Raw genomic sequence first — 19,089 nt, forward strand, 5'->3', positions numbered from 1 at the left:
AAATCGTTAATTTTTCCAAATTTTAAAAATCGTGAATGCCCAGAAAATGTACTATATCCCAGCAAAAATAACATATTTTTAACTTAATATTTACCCGCTACAGGGCAGAAAGTGTTGTTTTTGCATTTTGAAGAAAAGGTATTGTTTAATTGTTTTTTTGAAATATGCTAAATATTTTTCAAAATGGAGAAAATCTCTTCAGGTTTTACCTTAAAAAATCTGTTGCACAGTAATAAGTTCAATAAGTGGCTTGATATTTATTTTTAAAACATTTTATTATGTTCTTAAACTTTAAAAACGTTCTCCTGAAAAATCAAGTTTTTTATGTATGTCGATGAAAGGAGTGAGCTATATCTGTGATATTTTCTTGTATTAGATGCATGGTTACAGCTTGCTTATAATTTACCTATTACCTTATAAACAAAACAATCTACGACAAAATTAAGATGCAATTCAAAAACAATATGTATAGTATAAGCTTCACACACAATTCAATAACCTCTCTTGGGAATTATGGGAAATATGTTGTGTGCCACACACGTCTGGGGGTAACGACCAGAACTTTCTACGATGAGAGACTGTGGAATGGGTGTGTGCTCCAAACTAAATTACATACTGTACGACCAAGGTTGACAATTATTTACATACAAAGGATGACTCCGGGCCGATACATGGTCGTGCGACTAATAACGTCCCTTGAAGGAAGTAAGCGTACATTATTTACTCGTTTACATTTCAGTTAAAATATGCTGTCGTCATTGTAGTTGTACAATATCGTATGTCAGTGTTGTAAGTTGATCATCTAGTTTTCTAGTGACGATGTAAATCTTCATATATAAGCAAATACCTTACTTTCCATTAATTAACATATGGAAGATATAAAGAGTCGGGGATTGCCTACTTCCTAGTTTAAATTTTGATCGAATAATGCATGCCTAAGCAAAAATATTATTTTCTTAACAACAACAACAAAACATTTTCAAATTTGTCAATGCCTTACTCGCAATCACAGAATTCATTCCGTGCTCGGCAACGCTAAAGGCACACTTCATTTCACGTTTTTTTAGAATATAAGTATATTGGATTTTTTTGTTTGTCGATTAGAATGTTTCTTTGAAAAAAAAACTTCTTACCTTTCAATAACTCATTACTTTTCAAAATGATAAAAGTATATTTATTATATTTTGAAGACAAACTTATTTTTTCATATTACTTTTTGACATCTCATCAAAGATGAAGAAGAATATGGAAGTCTGGGCATTTACGGGGCTGACGACCGTCATAAGCTGGTTTAAGCAAATGCCCAGTTCCATATTCTTCTTCATCTTTGATGAGATGTCAAAAAATAATATGAAAATAACTCCTGTAATTGGAGATAATCCAGATTTTGTGAACAAGTATTTGGACACACTAAAAATGTTGTGAGGTTAATAAGGTTAAGACGTTTGTGGGAAATGAAACGTTTATGCTGGAGAGGTCTGAAAGGACTGGTCCACACTTAAAAATGTTATGCAAAGAAATATCTCCATTGTTGGTAGTGTACCATTCTTAAAATATGTCTCTATTGGATATTAGGTCATAGCACACCTCGTCTCTTGTCACTAATGCATTATTCCCTATGCCTATTATGAACATGACATGACATATTATGTATACGGAGACTCCCCCATTGTACCATTCAATTATTATTCAAAAGTTTAAAGACACAATTCAAGCCGGTGGCGGTGCCGACCTTAAAATTATTCAAATTACTTTTCACTCCTTTTCATTTGAAGACAGACTAGGCCATAAACAATATCCAATGTTCGTAATATTACAATTTTAAGATTCCTTGTCTTGTCTATAATTTTACACAACTGTAGAAAAAACAATTAATTTGAAAAAAATATATGCACATCAGGTGTGGAGAATGTGCAGCGCTGTAAAATATTAACGAATATATTTTATAAACTTCATAACATTAAATAACTTTATTATAACCACTTTTTTAAAACAACAATTTAACCTACCGGTTTCGAAAAGAACCTTGTCATCATCAGGGTTTATTTTAATTCAAAAACATTAAAACACTCTCACCAAAAACTTCCACACGCTCCGTAAAAATCCTAAAAACAAGGTTCTTGTCGAAACCGGTAGGTTAAATTGTATTAATACAAAAGTGGTTATAATAAAGTTAGTTAATTTTATAAAGTTTATCAAATGTGCTACAAAGTATCTGCGGTAAACATTCAAGAAATATATTTTATTTTTAACCCCGTAAAAATATGTGTTTTAGCCATTGTAAGGACTTTTTTAAAACGCCGGTCTTATAGTATTATGTATTACAAATATATTGTTACTGAAGTATTATGGCAAATCTAGATTAAGCTTCGGGAACCTTTGATATAGTAATAAAAATCGTTAAAATCATCGTTCAAGAATTATTTAAATGTACGGTTTGTCGTAGTGTACTCTAATATGAAGGTTTTATATTCGTTCGACTTGAGGTGACTAGATGTCGGTGGCAATATCTACCTATGGTACCTACTTAGAAAGTATTTTTTCGGTATAAAATCCTCCCAAGAAAAAAATTAAGATAATTTGATAAAAGCCATGTAAATTTTATATATTTATATTATTAAAAAGGGAATTCAAATCATGTTTTCAATAATAATAATAATTCCGATTCATTAAATATTTTAGTTGTGTATTTTTTAGCGGTAGGTTTTAATGAAATGCATAAACATCCTATATATTATTTATATAAATATATACTTTCGTGTATCTATATAAATAGCAACATTAAAATAAATTTAAAGTTACATATTATTTAGTAATGTCTGTAACTCAAGATTGGGTAGGAACTGTTTGTTTTTCAAATCGATATAAAAAGTTGAAAAATATTTTATATATATTTAAAGCTATTTAAATTTTATGTATTTATATTATTTAAAAGGAAACTTTCGTGTATCTATATAAATAGCAACATTAAAATAAATTTAAAGTTACATATTATTTAGTAATGTCTATAACTCAAGATTGGGTAGGAACTGTTTGTTCTGCAAATCGATATAAAAAGTTAAAAAATATTTTATAAACAAATACTTATTTATTGCTTTTTGCTGCAATTTCATATAATTCTGTCCCCATTCAACTTTTTTTTAAAGATTGCAGATTAAAGTAGTAAATAATCCTTCGTGATTACATATTTTTAATCACATAAAGATAATAAATAATCCTTCGTGATTACATATTTTTAATCACATTAAGAATACATATCGTAGTCGTACAGAAGAAAGTGACCAACTAACAAAACGTAAGATGTCCAGGAGGGCCATTTAAGTCACTTTTGCTTGGCAAGAAAGTAAACATCAATACAGTTAGTCATTTTTAACAAGTCAATATATTATACTCCCAAGGTTAACATCGCTTAGGGATTTTTTCAGGGCAATATTAAGCTAGTTAGATATCAAATAGTCAATAATCACGTTTTTGTAAAAAATGCACTTGGTCACTTTCTCTTGTATGACTACGATATGTAAGATTAAAAAATATGTAATTCAGATATTCTTTATTAAAAAGGGTAATCTATCCACCTAATTCGATTTTAATTTGAACGTAATTATTATTGTAGATGCTGTTTTATAACATATCTCGAGATATCTACTTCTGTAAAAAACAGATCCGGTATATGAATAATTTACACTTCAGTGGGTGGTCGTCGGATCTTCATAGCCTCGTTTGCTCAGGTTTCAACTAACTACAATTTCAGATCAAGAATATGAATATTCCCACAGCCTTAACCGTTAGTTACGTTTTGACGGAGTTTTAACAAGTGGATCTTGTGGGTCATAGATTGAGGTAAAATTGTAGCGACACATCCTCAGTATTCACCGTTATTTACGTATTTTATTTTGCACTTAAATCTACATAATATTACGTATATGTACTGTGTATTTTATTTTATGTGTGTATGATACAAGTTTGTCAGTTTTTCTCTCTCTTGCACATAAATTTGAGTATTCAGATGAATATCTAGATAACTGAGTGAAAAATATTTAACAACATATCTAATATATATTTATATAAATAAAAATATATACATATACATTCTATGACTAGTGTCTTAGTGATCATCCTCAGGAATTGAAATAGTTGTGCATGTAATGAAAGCACTAGTTTTTCCACGTTTATTTTATCTGACCACTTTTCGTTGTTACCGACATCGTCAGAGTGGTCGTCAATGCAGTTCCAGTAAAATACTTAAATCTTACATTTGTATATATTATATGAACACATGCCTATATTTACTTTTCTCTTTGTTTTGTAATGTAAAACTGGATAAATGACCGTGTTTACTTAATTTCAATATGATGAACGCGTTTTTTAGAAATTATTGAAATACTTCTTTTGTATTATTTTAGCATATTATAGACACTTATGTGAATTATTGCGTAGCAACAAGCTTTAGCATATTACGGAATAACTTCAAGTACCTACATTTTTTCGAATATTGTCCTTCAAATCATTGTATTGTTTTAAAATTTCTAATCAACCTGAAAGCAATGATTTTTCGACATTTAACATAGAAGAAGAATACGGAAATCTGGTATTATGACATATAGTATGCAATTAATATGTAAGATGTTATAATATGATATTATAATATTTAATATGTATGTATTAGTATGTAAGATAACACACAGGCCATGCCTTTGTGGGATCTTTTTTTGAATTTATATTTATATTTTATTAATTTTTTTTTTGTATTTGAATTTATGTCATGTAATGCAAAAGAATCTAAAACAATGAAAATAATAATACAACATTTTGAGTGTGTCCAAATACTTGTTCACAAAATCTGGATTATCTCCAATTACAGGAGTTATTTTCATATTATTTTTTGATATCTCATCAAAGATGAAGAAGAATATGGAAGTCTGGGCATTTACGGGGCTTACGACCGTCATAGGCTGGTTTGAGTGATCACTTTACACACGTGTAACATTCACCAATTCTACCCATTATTGACAACCACACTACTCAAATTCTTGGAAGTTCTATATATATGAACCAATTTAGAAACCTTGTTCATGAATCACTAGAACTTCACTAGGGACATCTATTGGTGAGATGTAAAGAAGCTTTTTATTAAGCAGAAACTCTTATATTATGAAAATAACTCCTGTAATTGGAGATAATCCAGATTTTGTGAACAAGTATTTGGACACACTCAAAATGTTGTAAATAAATTATCTGGTCAAATTATAAGCTTAATAATAAAAATGAAAATGGTATTTTCTGGCGTTTCTCATGTGTGTGATTATAATCCGGGATTCGGATCTCACATACTAATATAAGAGTTTCTGCTTAATAAAAAGCTTCTTTACATCTCACCAATATATGTCTCTAGTGATGTTCTAGTGATTCATGAACAAGGTTTCTAAATTGGTTCATATATATAGAACTTCCAAGAATTTGAGTAGTGTGGTTGTCAATAATGGGTAGAATTGGTGAATGTTACACGTGTGTAAAGTGATCACTTAAACCAGCCTATGACGGTCGTAAGCCCCGTAAATGCCCAGACTTCCATATTCTTCTTCATCTTTGATGAGATATCAAAAAATATTATGAAAATAATAATCATTTAAATTCGACCTAAGAATGTTAGTAAAAGATTTGTTTTGAATCTTGCCTGCCTCGTGAATCCTGACGTAATAATTCATACCATCACGTCCGATCTCTTGATCTCATTGTAGAACCACGCCTTCCTAGAAAGGAGTAACTTCACCAGACATAATAACAATGACACAACTGCTCCATCCTACAAAGACATAAAAAGATAAGTGATCTTAACGTCCGTGGAGATTTTTGTGTATTGTAAAGGTACTGGGGGTTTTTATTTTTTCGTCAGTACAAATAATATTATAAGACTGGCAATACTTATGTCTTCACCAGAAAATATCCAATAGATTGTAAGCAAAAACCTAATTGTCAAAAATAACTTGTTTGAATTCTATTATAGTTAAATGAAAATTTGACTTGGTAAATATCACTGTTTCTTAAAATCTATAGTGACACGTCTTTTGGTGCAAACGGTGTTTAAAAATGATGCGAAATGCATCGAAATACGTCTCACAATATATTTTAAGAAATAATAATTTTACCAAGTAAAACTAAATTTACTACTACTACTACTACTACCATCACGCCGTTTCCCCGCAGGGGTAGGCAGAGAGGATGGAACGCCACACTCTTCTGTCCTGACATACACTCCTAGCCTCCTTCACAAAATGATGCGAAATGCATCGAAATACGTCTCACAATAGATTTTAAGAAATAATAATTTTACCAAGTAAAACTAAATTTAAAAAAACGGATAAATATTACCACAGAGTGACTGCCGAATCAATTAATGAAAAATTGTTGAATTTAGCGGTTTTCCACGTAAATATTAAGCGCAAACCTAACCTCAATATCTGCTAACTAAAATTAGTTATGAAGGTTATTATTTTTCTAACTTTTACCATCCAAATAGTTATTTGAATAAAAGAAAAAGTTACTTACACGCATACTTTAAATATATGTATTTTTCGTTGATATTTCTTGAGGTAACTTAAAGTTTTTATATTTTTGTGATTTTTTAAAAAGAAAACTCTAGGTAAGCCACTTGATTATTGACCAATAAAAGCTTTCAGCCAATGCTGGTCTTTTTTTAGTATACGTAGGTGCGTACCTACCAAAATATTTAGTGAGTATTTTCACAATAGAACAAAATATATCATAACATGTACCCATACATTATTTCGATAGCTTGCTTCATTTATATAAGGTAGGTATGTATATTAAAATTATTATCACCACAATATGACCTAAACCACTTCCTCATGACCTATTATTTTATTACCATGTCATCGTACTTACTGAGAAAAATATTATGCAACGTTCGATAAAGAGAGTTTCAAATACATTAATTTTTTTTGCTATCTTTGTGTAATGCTACCTTCTTATTTTTTTATGTTTTTTAATGTTATTTATTGCAATGGCATGAAATCTCGTCTGTTACTTCGCAATATTAATTACGTAATTACATAACAAAAAGCATATGTTTTTATTATTTCAATCAAATGTGCAAATTTAATGCAGATTAAAGTGAGATGAGGCCTTGATATGTTTTTGTTTGATGTTGAGTTAATAAGCAATAAAGCATTTGTGTCGGCAATTATAAGCAAAATTGATGCAATGAACTCTTAATTACACATGTGTTAAATGCTGCCTCATTTCATCACATGTTTAAAGTCTTTTAAGTAAAATGATGAAACGGAAAATCCGGTGATGCATTCACGGACATGGAGAGAACTTGCACCATATGATACAAGCACATTGAGAAATGAAACACACACAGGTGTAGCGGTAATGATACATGTGTTATGTTCATCACATGGTTTCTGATCACTTAATAAATACGATCGCTATCAGGTAGTAAGTAATACACTTTCCAATACTAAAAACGCATTTAAAGTTCGCTGACCGAACGTAGTCTTGGCGTTGTGTTTCGTAAAATGGTATTATGAATAATCAACTATGTTGTTTCGTAAAGCGATGACGAACTACACCCAAATTATTTTCTCAGTTTTGAACGATAAATTTTATGGTGTAGGCAAGTATTCTATCATATATTCGTATTACAAGTTGTTTCCATTTTTTGGGTCAAAAAAATATCACGATGCTTTTCCCTGGACTTGGGGGAAAATATAATTGATGTTTTAATATATTTAAAAAAAAATTGTATGGTTACAAAAATATTACAATTTAATTATTTTACCAGACATTTCTACTTATAACATATGGCTCACTCCTTTCAAGATCATCATAAATCAAAAATAGTCAATTTTCAGTTGTGTATGTTTTCGGAATGCCCAGAAAATGTACTATATCTTAGCAAAAGCGGCAAATTTTTTACTTAATATTTACTCGCTACAGGGCAGAGAGCGTTGTTTTTGCATTTTGAAGAAAAGATATTGTTTAATTATATTTTAAATATACTAAATATTTTTCAAATGGAGAAAAAACCTTCAGGTTTTACCTAAAAAGATCGGTTGCATAGTAAAAAGTTCAGTAAGTGGCTTGATATTTATTTTTAAAACATTTTATTATATTTTTAAACATTAAAAACGTTCTCCTGAAAAATCTAGTTTTTTGATTTATGACGTTCTTGAAAAGAGTGAGCGATATCTTATACCATTAAAGTTACGCTGCGCCTCTCCAAAGAGAGAGACTAAGCTCTTGTGCCTGGAGAGCGACTTACACTCAATGTTTATTGTTTGTATTTTATTAATGATTTCATGGTATTTTTTCGTTTTATTATTTATGTGATTTTTTTTAATTGACGTGTATAATAGACGTTAATTTTTTTTTTGAAATGCGGGCTGTATTTCATTTATATTTTATCTCAAGAACGAAAATCTATTAATAACGAATATTACAAGGCGTTATTGGTGCGTTTAAGGCCCAGTATTCGTAAAACTTAATTTTCTCTAAATCCAGAGAACATTTAACGTAACTGATTTTTATCTTCAAACACCATTTTTGCATTGAAAAAAATAGGTTTTCGTCAAAATACTTGGTTTTAAAAAGAAAAGAATTATTGAAAGTTAAGGAGTTAAAAAATAAATAAGTATACTTTTTTTATATATTCTAAAAAATAAAATAAAATATGCAATATACATTCTTTAAAAATATCGGGCGTGAATAGACATGTGACATCTCTGTTGGTCCGGTGGAATGAATTCTGTGTTTGCGAATACCTCTTAAAGGAAGAAAATTTACGAAACAACGACCTCAAAAGAAGATAATCCTACGAACTAATTTGTTTTTGTACTTTATACATATGTGTAGCACAAGCCAATCGTCGTTTTAAAACGCTAACTGACGTTCCGGACGGTAAAATTCCGTGTAATTCCGGGTAGTGGACAAGCGCCCTAACGATTATTAAACCACTCCGGGGCTACTCGTGCCAGTACTTTGTAAAAAATCCGACACGGCACAAAGTTACGCTTTTTATGATCCACCGGCACTTGGGCGGGAAGGTTACTTAAGGTTATGATGGGCAAGTACCTACCCTCTACATCAGCTTGAGTACTCATTATGGACAGAGTACCTACCCTACGAGCAAAATCGCTTCTAACAAATTGTTAAATTATATAAAATAAAATTTTGAAACCAATTAACAAAAAAAAACAACAGTTAATATCTATTTATATAACATAATTTTCTGTAAACCCGGGTAACATTTAACGTAACTATTTTTATTTATTAAAACATCGTTTTTGTATTAAAATAATAAGTTTTTCTTTGAAATAAATAAATAGTTTTGAAAATAAAATAGTTATTGTAAGATAATGAAATAAAAAACGATAAAAATATTTTTCAATACATATTCTAAAAAAAACTAATTCCTATATTTATATTTAATTAAATTGTGCGCTGAAATACGTCCGGCTTCACGCACGGCCGATCGCTTACTAAATCATCCAGTTTGCGAGTTCCCCCTTAACGAAGCGTTGTGACGCTCGACTGCGAAACTGGAGTCGCGGGTTCGATTCCCGCCGATTGTAAAATAAATGCAGAAGATTTATTCTCAAACGGTCTGGGTATTTGTGATGTATTTTTCACATTTACCTTCCCCATCTTACCTGCAGACAAGCCTCTAAACGTGGAGACTGACCGGAGCATTTCGTCGTAACGTAACACATGACGATGCGAGCATTCAGACTCAAAGTATAGGCTTTGCGGGTTATTCCCTCAAACAAACATTATTTTCAGTTGTTAGTACTAATCATCTTACTGTAGAGTTTTTTGGAGATCCGATTATAATTGTATAGATATACTTTAACTAGGTACTTATACAGACCGTACCTATTCGTAAGCCATGTTGTAAACAGGATACGATCTGAGACTCGCATGATGAACCACATAATTACCCAAAACTTGATACATTGCCACTACTCAGATGTAGGTGCCTACCTTTATATGTAGGTAGGTACATCGATGTGTGTAATTATTGCACTGATGTGTGTACGTACATTTTATTTTGAAAAAACATTAAAGGTACGTATTATTTTTTGACATCTCATCAAAGATGAAGAAGAATATGGAAGTCTGGACATCGTTTTTATATGTCACGCGGGTTAGTTACGATAGGGACTGCTTTTCTCCCTAAATGGAATTGACGCCCCTGCCAGTATACCTATATTCGCGTTATGTTTCTCAGTGTGAAGTGTACACATATCGCTCACTCCTTTCAAGAACGTCATAAATCAAAAATCGTCAATATTCAGTTGTGCATGTTTTTGGAATGCCCAGAAAATGTACTATATCCCAGTAAAAGCGGCATATTTTAACTTAATATTTACCCGCTACAGGGCAGAAAGTTTTGTTTTTGCATTTTGAAGAAATGGTATTGTTTAATTATTTTTTCAAATATACTTAATATTTTTCAAATGGAGAACAAACCTTCAGGATTTACCTGAAAAAGATCTGTTGCACAGTAAAAAGTTCAATAAGTGGCTTGATATTTATTTTTATTACATTGTAGTATATTTTTAAACTTTAAAACCGTTCTCCTGAAAAATCAAGTTTTTTTTATTTATGACGTTCTTGAAAGGAGTGCGCGATATATACATATATTTATGTAAATTGATTAAATACAGAAATTGGTTAACAGATGTATGCTAAATGTACGTCAAACTTTCATTTATCAAGTAACAAGTTGATTAAATTGAACAAACTTACAAGAATAAGTTACAAAGTTACTAAACCTAATTATTGTAACAAAGTCTCAAACAGTTTGATGAATTTTACATTTTCTATTTTTACTAAGATATACACACACCCACCCACACGCACTCACATATATATTTAATATACAATACAACATTTTGAGTGTGTCCAAATGCTTGTTCACAAATCTGGATTATCTCCAATTATAGGAGTATTTTTCATATTATTTTTTTACATCTCGTCAAAGATGAAGAAGAATATGGAATTCTGGGCATTTACGGGGCTGACGATCGTCATAGGCTGGTTTAACTGATCACTTTACACACGTGTAACATTCACCAATCCTACCCATTATTGACAACCACACTACTCAAATTCTTGGAAGTTCTATATAAGTATATAAAAAAATAATATGAAAAATAGCTCCTATAATTGGAGATAATCCAGATTTGTGAATAAGTATTTGGACACACTCAAAATGTTATAGGTACCTTTATATTAAATACTTTATTATTCTACTTTTTCTGACTCTTATCCTGATCAAATCGTAATTTAAGGCCTTTAATTTAAGGCTTAATTTTCTTCAAACCCAGATAACATGTTACGTAATTATTTTATTTTCTTAAAGAAAAACTTGGCACAATCAGGTAAATCCAATACTTGAAAGCCGTCAGGTTAGGAATTCAAATAATCGGCGGGTATGTACATATGAGGAGATGCGTGAACGTGGAAAAGGCTAGTAATGTTTGCAAAGACAGTGGTGTGGCGTTCTATTCTCTCTGCCTACCCCTGCGTGGAAGCGGCGTGATACTTAGTTAGTTAAAACACCGTTTTTGTGTTGAAAAATAAGTTTTTCTTAGATATAAATATATTTATGGTTTTTAAAAGAAAAGACAAGTAAATTAACACGTAAAAAAAATATTTCAAATATTTTTTTAATAAATTCATATATTTTTTTTAAAGTTCAAGAGATATTATAAAAAAAATGTGTGTGAAGACACGTCTGGCTTCTCTTGCAGCCTGTCGTTTGCTGAATTGAGTGTTTGCGAGGTCCCCCTCAAGCTAGAATAGAAAAGTTCATTTTGTGGTAATAACGCAGGTAATCGAACTCGGGATTCGAATCAAAGTGACATTATAGCAAGATCATAATGATACAACAATAGAAAAAAATTGCCGTTCCAATACCAACATGCGATACCCTTCAGATGTTTTCAGAAAAAAGCAGGAATTAATGCTATTCAAAATGGAAATTCCGATTGAGTGAACATTTCCATTTGAAACGTTATATTATTTATTACGTAACAAAAAATATGGGATCAATACCGTCACGGGAATAGGGTATTATCACTCGGGAGGAATATCAAATTTAACATACTCATCCTATAAAGGCTTGTGTAAGACGCGTTTTGTGTTTATAACAGCCGATATAATCAATATTTTCATTCATCATTTTCTTTTGCAAAATTCGCCTTAGTAAAAACGTTGTTTTCGCAAGTTGGTAACCAATGACGTCACAAAAAGTCCACACTACTACTATTACAGCTCTGTAAAGTAGATACATAAAGGGATATGCCCCATAAAACACCCGATGACGTAAAATTTAATGACGTATAGCGATGTCCGTTTTATTCAAATATCTAAAGTTTAAACCATCATATCTCCCATAGACAATAGATTTCAATAATAATCGTACCGATAGTCTTGTGATTTTTCATATTAACATTATTTGTAATCTTATCCGCACCCAATGTTATCTTGATCATTACTTACATGAAGGCAAGGTGATCACTCTTGCACTTCAGGAACCAGTCCAGGGTAATATTAAATAAATATTAGAGTGTAAAATCACTAGTATTTATTTTCACCCCACCTGGGAATCGAACCCGAGACCTCCAGCACGGTAGTAAAACACGCTGACCATTACACCACGAAGGTGGATAAAATTATTAAACATTTTTAGCCAATAATAACATATCATGAGAAAAATCCATTGATATTTTTTTTAAATATAGCAGCAGTATAGAACCGAGAGTCGAGTGACTGGGTACATAAATAATTCTGTGCTCGACTTCCATGCAGGGGAGGTAATGGAAGGTTCGTGTACCTTTTTCTTTAGAAGAAATCAAAGTGCATATCATATGAGCATTACTTACACATATGAACAAATATGGTATAAACATACCTGACTTTTGACACCTGGGTCTGGAATTCAAGTGAAAAGATAACGGGTCAAATAGGTACTGAAAAAAACTTTAATTTTCTTCTGGACTTTTATTTCTGACATCTTTGACGTTTTGAAACGGGTTGGCTATCAGAATTGACAAGAAGTTAGGTTATGAAATACCTGAAAGAAAATTATTCAATATTTTTATTTTAAATGAAAGAAAATTATTCAATATTTTATGTGATATTACAGTCTTCTACACTACGTGGTTAAGGCGGGATAATCGATGGCCTCCAAATTAATTTTCTTTTAACTCAGGTAACATTTGACGTAATTGAATTTTTCGATTAATACACCGTTTTTGTATTGAAAAAATAAGATTTACTTCCAAATAAATATACGGTTTTGAAAAGAAAAGAGTTATTGAAAGGTAAGGAGTTTAAAAAGTTATAAAAAATAAATTTCATATACCCTTTAAAAGATTGAATTCCAATAAATATTATATAAAAAAAAATTGTGCGCAAACAATATGTGTGGCTTGTGCCGCAGGCGGTCTGGTGGTGAATTTCGGATTTGACAGTAAACTCTTAATGCTTTAATCTCTGTACGCAATCGATGCCCTAGGGTCGGAATCACATTGAAAATATAAACTTTTTTAATTTACATTTCGACATCTCAACATAGATGATTAGATCTATGTATTTTTAAAGTAAATTATTTTACTTGGTAAAATACCACCACTATAACGAATTGTGGTATTTACCTAGTGAAATTTCAATTGAAAAAATTATAGATAAACAAAGTAACTACAGAATTAATTAATGAGAAAATATAACGCGTTAATGTAGGAAACGTTAACCTTACTTCAATTCGTTAAAAAAAACTATTAATTTTTTATTTCGGTGTCATTAATTTTCTGATAAAACTGGTTAGTAACTTGTTTCAAAATCCCTAAATCGTTAGAAAAGTCCAAAAGCAAAGTGATTTTTTTCTACATTAACATTTTTCTACTAACTCGTTATCTTTTCACTATAATTTAAGCCTTTATTCATTCGGCTGTAACATTATTCTCTTTCACATAAGTTATTTATTTACTTATTTATTAGCAGTCACCTAGTGAAAGGATGTTTCTGCCGTGTGAGGTATTATTTTTATTTACAAACAAAATAATAATAAAAAACTTGCAAAAAAATAAGAGAGAATTACGTCGCTGGAAAATAGATAAATATAGATTATTAAACTGTATATCTTTTGTTTTTTTTAAAGAGCAGTGTCAAAACAATTCATATGTCTGAGAAACTAAAAGCGCGGGTCACGGGTTCATTTCCCACCAGCTAAAAAGAAATGCAAGAAAGTTTTTATTTAAGTCATTAGAGTATTATCACGAGACTTTATTAGAAATCAAAATTAAAACGAAAAATTACAATATAAGGCGTTCGTGTTTTCGCAAATCAAAATAGGTTTTTTCACAAATCATATTCACACTTTTACTTTCCAAACTGAAATAGAACATAGCAAAATTAAACTAATGATGTATTTTTTCAAGCATTATTTATTTTATGTTTAGAAATTTTTACAAAAACTTAGATCTTCGGATTATAATCGGATTCATGTTGGTCTTTAGTCCGACTATAAATGCATGTGGCTAATATTTTATGTACATGTAATTGTAAAGTATTTTTTGTACATTGTGAAGAGTATGTATGGTAATGGTATATGGTGACATTTGCATGTTGGTGAAGCGGTTGTTCTGAAGTACGGATACGATATGTACTAATGAAACCAACATTTTGTTAAGGGGTACTCGCGAACAAACAATTCAGTAAGGATCATATTATATTGGAATTGTTTTTTTTTAAATACATATTGGAAAAATATTCTTAACATATTTTTGCAAATTTAATAACTTTCTTAAATAACTCAATCATTCAATAACCCTTTTCTTTTCAAAACCATATATTTACAAAAACGGTGTTTTAAGCAAAAAATTCAATTACATCAAAGTTCACCTTGGTGAAAATTAAATTGCGGGCTATTGAATATCCCGCCTTAAGGTACAATTAATTTTTTTTTTAAATCGAGGAGGTGCCATATATGCAACTAATTATTTAAGTAAAAACTTAGGACGTATGCTTTATCCATTTAACACGACGGATGTAAATAAAAATAAAAGCGTTTTTTTTTAAAGAATAATATTTCATCTCTCCATTTTTTCTTGAACGAGCTCTTTGTAAAAGCAGTTCACGAGGCGTATGGCCATCATTACGGGCCAGTTTGAAATTGAATAGAAACGGTATGTGCCATGTCGATGACACAATGAACGATGAATATATATACAGTATTCCGGAAACGTGTAGAAAGCCGTCTAGAAGAGACCGCGAGACAGAAGAAAGTAGGCAGTCGCGCACTCCACTGCGCTCCGCGGTATGAGCGCTGAACGCTGAGCACTGAGCACTGCCCATCACCGACACACACGGACGTCATCCAACCAATATGCATTAGGGTGGGCCGATAACTTATTTTTGCGAATTTAACAATGAAACAGGTCTTAAAAGTTGCATTTCGGATTGCTCATAACGTAAAAATTAAAATATATATATATTCCATACAACTTTTGGCCCTCAACCAGAGCTTATTCGGAAAAAAACATTTTTTAGCACTTTACTAGCAGTCATGTCGTAATTTAATAATTTAAACATATGTATTACTAAATTACGAAATTACAGCTAGTGAAAACTTTGAGCTCTGGTTGAGGGCCAAAAGTAGTATGGAATATTTAAAAATATATTTTTAACGTTATAAGCAATCCCAAATGCAACTTAGACCCATTTATCTTATATATCTAAAAAAATCATGTGAATGATAGAAAAAGGTCAATGGCCCACTCTAATATGCATATTCCTCGTCAAAATATCTTACGTATCTGATTCGTGCAATTCGAACGATCTCGGACTTTCTTTACAACAAATTTCACTATAATGTTGCCAGTAGAACTGTGTTTTGTAAACGCATACTGGGCCTTAATATTACGTAAAGTCGCAGCTTTTTGTATTGTATTAGCACGTATGGTATATTTACCCGTCACTATAGTCAATGAATGTTAGTCTTTAAAAAAACTATAGTAAATATGTAAAAAATATTATTTGTAATTTACCTTGTTTTTATAAGCAGGGTACAAACACTAAAGGAAATTTAAAAAAAACTTAATGTTCTCTAAATCCATATAACATTTTATGTAATTGATTTTTTTAAAACGATTTTGGATTGAAAACATAAGTTTTTCATATATTTTTTTTAACGATTTTGAATCGAAAACATATTTTTCTTAAAGCGATTTTGGATCGAAAACATAAGTTTTTCTTCGGAATTATTATATGGTTTTGAGAAGGTGACTTCTCCGGTGCTGTGAATTCTGTGCTTGCAAATATCGCCTTACCTTAAAGCATTGAAAGCTTTTTTTAAAATATTTAGTCTGTTCCATATTTTTTCTTTAGCGATAGAGTGGTAATAAAATTATCCTTTGTGTTGTTCCAGAATTACAAAAAAAAACAACGTATAAATTTTAATTAAATGTTGTTTTGGTCAATTCTATAAAAAAATTAACAATTATTTTTACACAGTCAAACTGTCATTTCAGACTTCTTTTTTTAGAGGTAGTTATTTCAAACATCTACTTAGTGTCGTTGGAAACTTTGTTAAGCTTAGCAGTATTAGGCTGCGTTTATATTAATTTAAACACATGAGATACAGGACGACCGAAATTTACTAGTCAAATGATAGTTTTAACTCAATGAGGTAGGGTTATAGGAGGTAATAATCGGCGAAAAGTCTTTATAATAACTTACAAGGTCAGTTATTAACGGGATTTCGGAATACGATTATTTATAAACACCAATTTTATTGACAACATTTTGAGTGTGTCCAAATACTTGTTCACAAATCTGGATGCTTAGGAGTTATTTTATACATTTTTTGACATCTTAGCATAGGTGAAGAATAATATGGAAGTCTGGGCATTTACAGGGCTTACGAACGTCATAGGCTGGTTTATGTTCTCAAACCAACCAATTTAATGTTGACACATGTTGTCTACAGCGCCTGGGATCCTTTATAATGGTGAAACTTGTTGGATTTGTAATGTCGTGCTAACACATCAATATTTTAGTTTTCTTGAGCGTTCTAATTTAAGTTTTTGCAAATTATCACCTAGTTTGTAACAAGACATTCATTATAATTAATAAAAATACAGAAGAGTTAACAGTTAAGTAAAATAAAAGACGTCTAGTTAACCTTTAGGTAACTTATAAATAAATTTGTCTAGTACTACTTTAGTTGATGAAATCGCCACCCTTGTTTGAATAAGTAAACATTTCGGGTGAAAACCCAAAACAAGTTTTTTTTTCAATTCTTTATACGTACTTGTGTATATGTACTTGTGTATACTTGTGTATTATACGTACTTGTGTATACTTGTGTATATGATAAATTTTTGACTAGTTTGTGTAAATAAATATCATAAAAACAATTTTCAATAACAGTTTATATTTTTAAATGAATTTATTTATATTTAATTTTAGTTTTACATTTTAATTAAACTACATTTATCCATAATAGATATTTAATAGTTTTTTCCCACTGTGCTCGTCTAGTGGTGCACAGAGCACTGTAGCAGAATGATGCAACGTCATCCTGATCGTGTGTTTTGTTGAAGATCGTTTATGTTACGGTTATCGATAAAATATTGCGTAAAAGAGCCCATAATTATGTTGACCTACCAGGAATTGAACACAATTCCGAGCCTCATTTAGTTGCCAAACGCGCTAACCAGCACACTATGGAGGCAGACAAAATAATTCATACACGCATACAGACTATAAGTATTATTTAGTTTTAAATTAACCGTTACATACTTCTTTACATATAATTTTGCAAAATATTACCATTTAAAAAATATGATAAAGGGAACGTTTTGTCGTAAGGGGCTGAACGTTCATACTTGAAAGTTTGTGTAAATATCTACTTTAATTTATATTGAAAGGAAGTAATCGAAATTTGATGACTATAACATTTCCTTTTTTAAACCTAAAAGGAAAAATGATATCACGAATAATGCAAAGTAAAGTAAATTCAACAGAGAAGAATGTAGAAAGCCTTGGTGAACGTTGACATTTAAAATACATAAATGAATACAAGGTTAAATATATTAAAAACGACAATAAACTCACCGCTATCAAAATTTTCCTTTCGGCTTGGTCGTAAAAAAACTATCACTTTTCACTAAAAAATAAACACTGGTCCACAAAAAAGTTTTTCACTACTTAAAATAAACCATCACACGACTTTTAAAGCCATTTGAATAAATTTAAACTTATATCGTGTTGAAATAACACAAGTTTTAATGAAAAATTATGTTTTTTATTTTATTTTTACACTTGAAATTTCACCAATGTTAGCTCCGTGATCCCGAATCGGTCAGGCTTAGTTTTTAATATACTCGTATATTAAACTCGATCGTAAGGTTTTTTCTTAAACGCCACCTGGAAACGTCGATCTCGAGAGAAGTCGCAACACAAACTGTGGATGGAACCGCGAGACGTAAAGAGTAAGCCGCCATGTTTAATGAATCTCCCTCCAATTCTTTGAAAATATCCGCGTTCCCGCGCGCTATGGAGGTATGAATCACCTCACAAAAAAAGTTACGTTGCCTGCGTAAGCAAATTATTCAGAACCATGGTACGATTCGCAGAAATAAATTTCATTCCTTCAATCGAAATAATAGAAAACAGATGTAAAAATTAAATTACAAAAGAAAAACAGACTCGCTGCGGAGAAAACGTTTTCGTTTTGTGGAAGTCCAATTTCAATAACAAATTGATAAAGAGAAATCAATTGAAGACTTCAGGTTTTTCATGAAATAAAATTATGATATTAATTTTTAAGGAAATTAATAACAAGATAAGCTAATTGTAAGCTCTTAAAATAAATTTCTTGAATGTTTTTCGCAGGTACTTTGTGGCACATTTTATAAACTTTATAAAATTAAACAACTTTGTTTTAACCACTTTTTTGTTATTAGTACACTTTTTAACCCACCGGTTTCGACAAGAACCTTGTCATCATCAGGGTTTATTAAATTCTCAAACATTAAAAATATTAAAATACTC

The 19,089-nt window shown here is 30.7% G+C and overlaps 1 protein-coding gene across 1 annotated transcript in view; it reads right to left on the minus strand.

Moving 5' to 3' along the window:
• LOC148312052 (uncharacterized) overlaps nucleotides 1–18,613 on the minus strand; it is a 68,485-nt gene extending 49,872 nt beyond the window's left edge. Inside the window, exon 1 of the mRNA XM_088277833.1 lies at nucleotides 18,151–18,613. The gene's annotated coding sequence lies outside the window, so the exon portion shown is untranslated. The remainder of the gene's footprint in view (nucleotides 1–18,150) is intronic.
• Nucleotides 18,614–19,089: the final 476 nt, after the last annotated feature.

This window comes from Brachycentrus maculatus, unplaced genomic scaffold (assembly GCF_059751285.1).
Source record: "Brachycentrus maculatus isolate JH-2025_06_01 unplaced genomic scaffold, ASM5975128v1 h1tg000050l, whole genome shotgun sequence".
Lineage (NCBI taxonomy): Eukaryota > Metazoa > Arthropoda > Insecta > Trichoptera > Brachycentridae > Brachycentrus > Brachycentrus maculatus.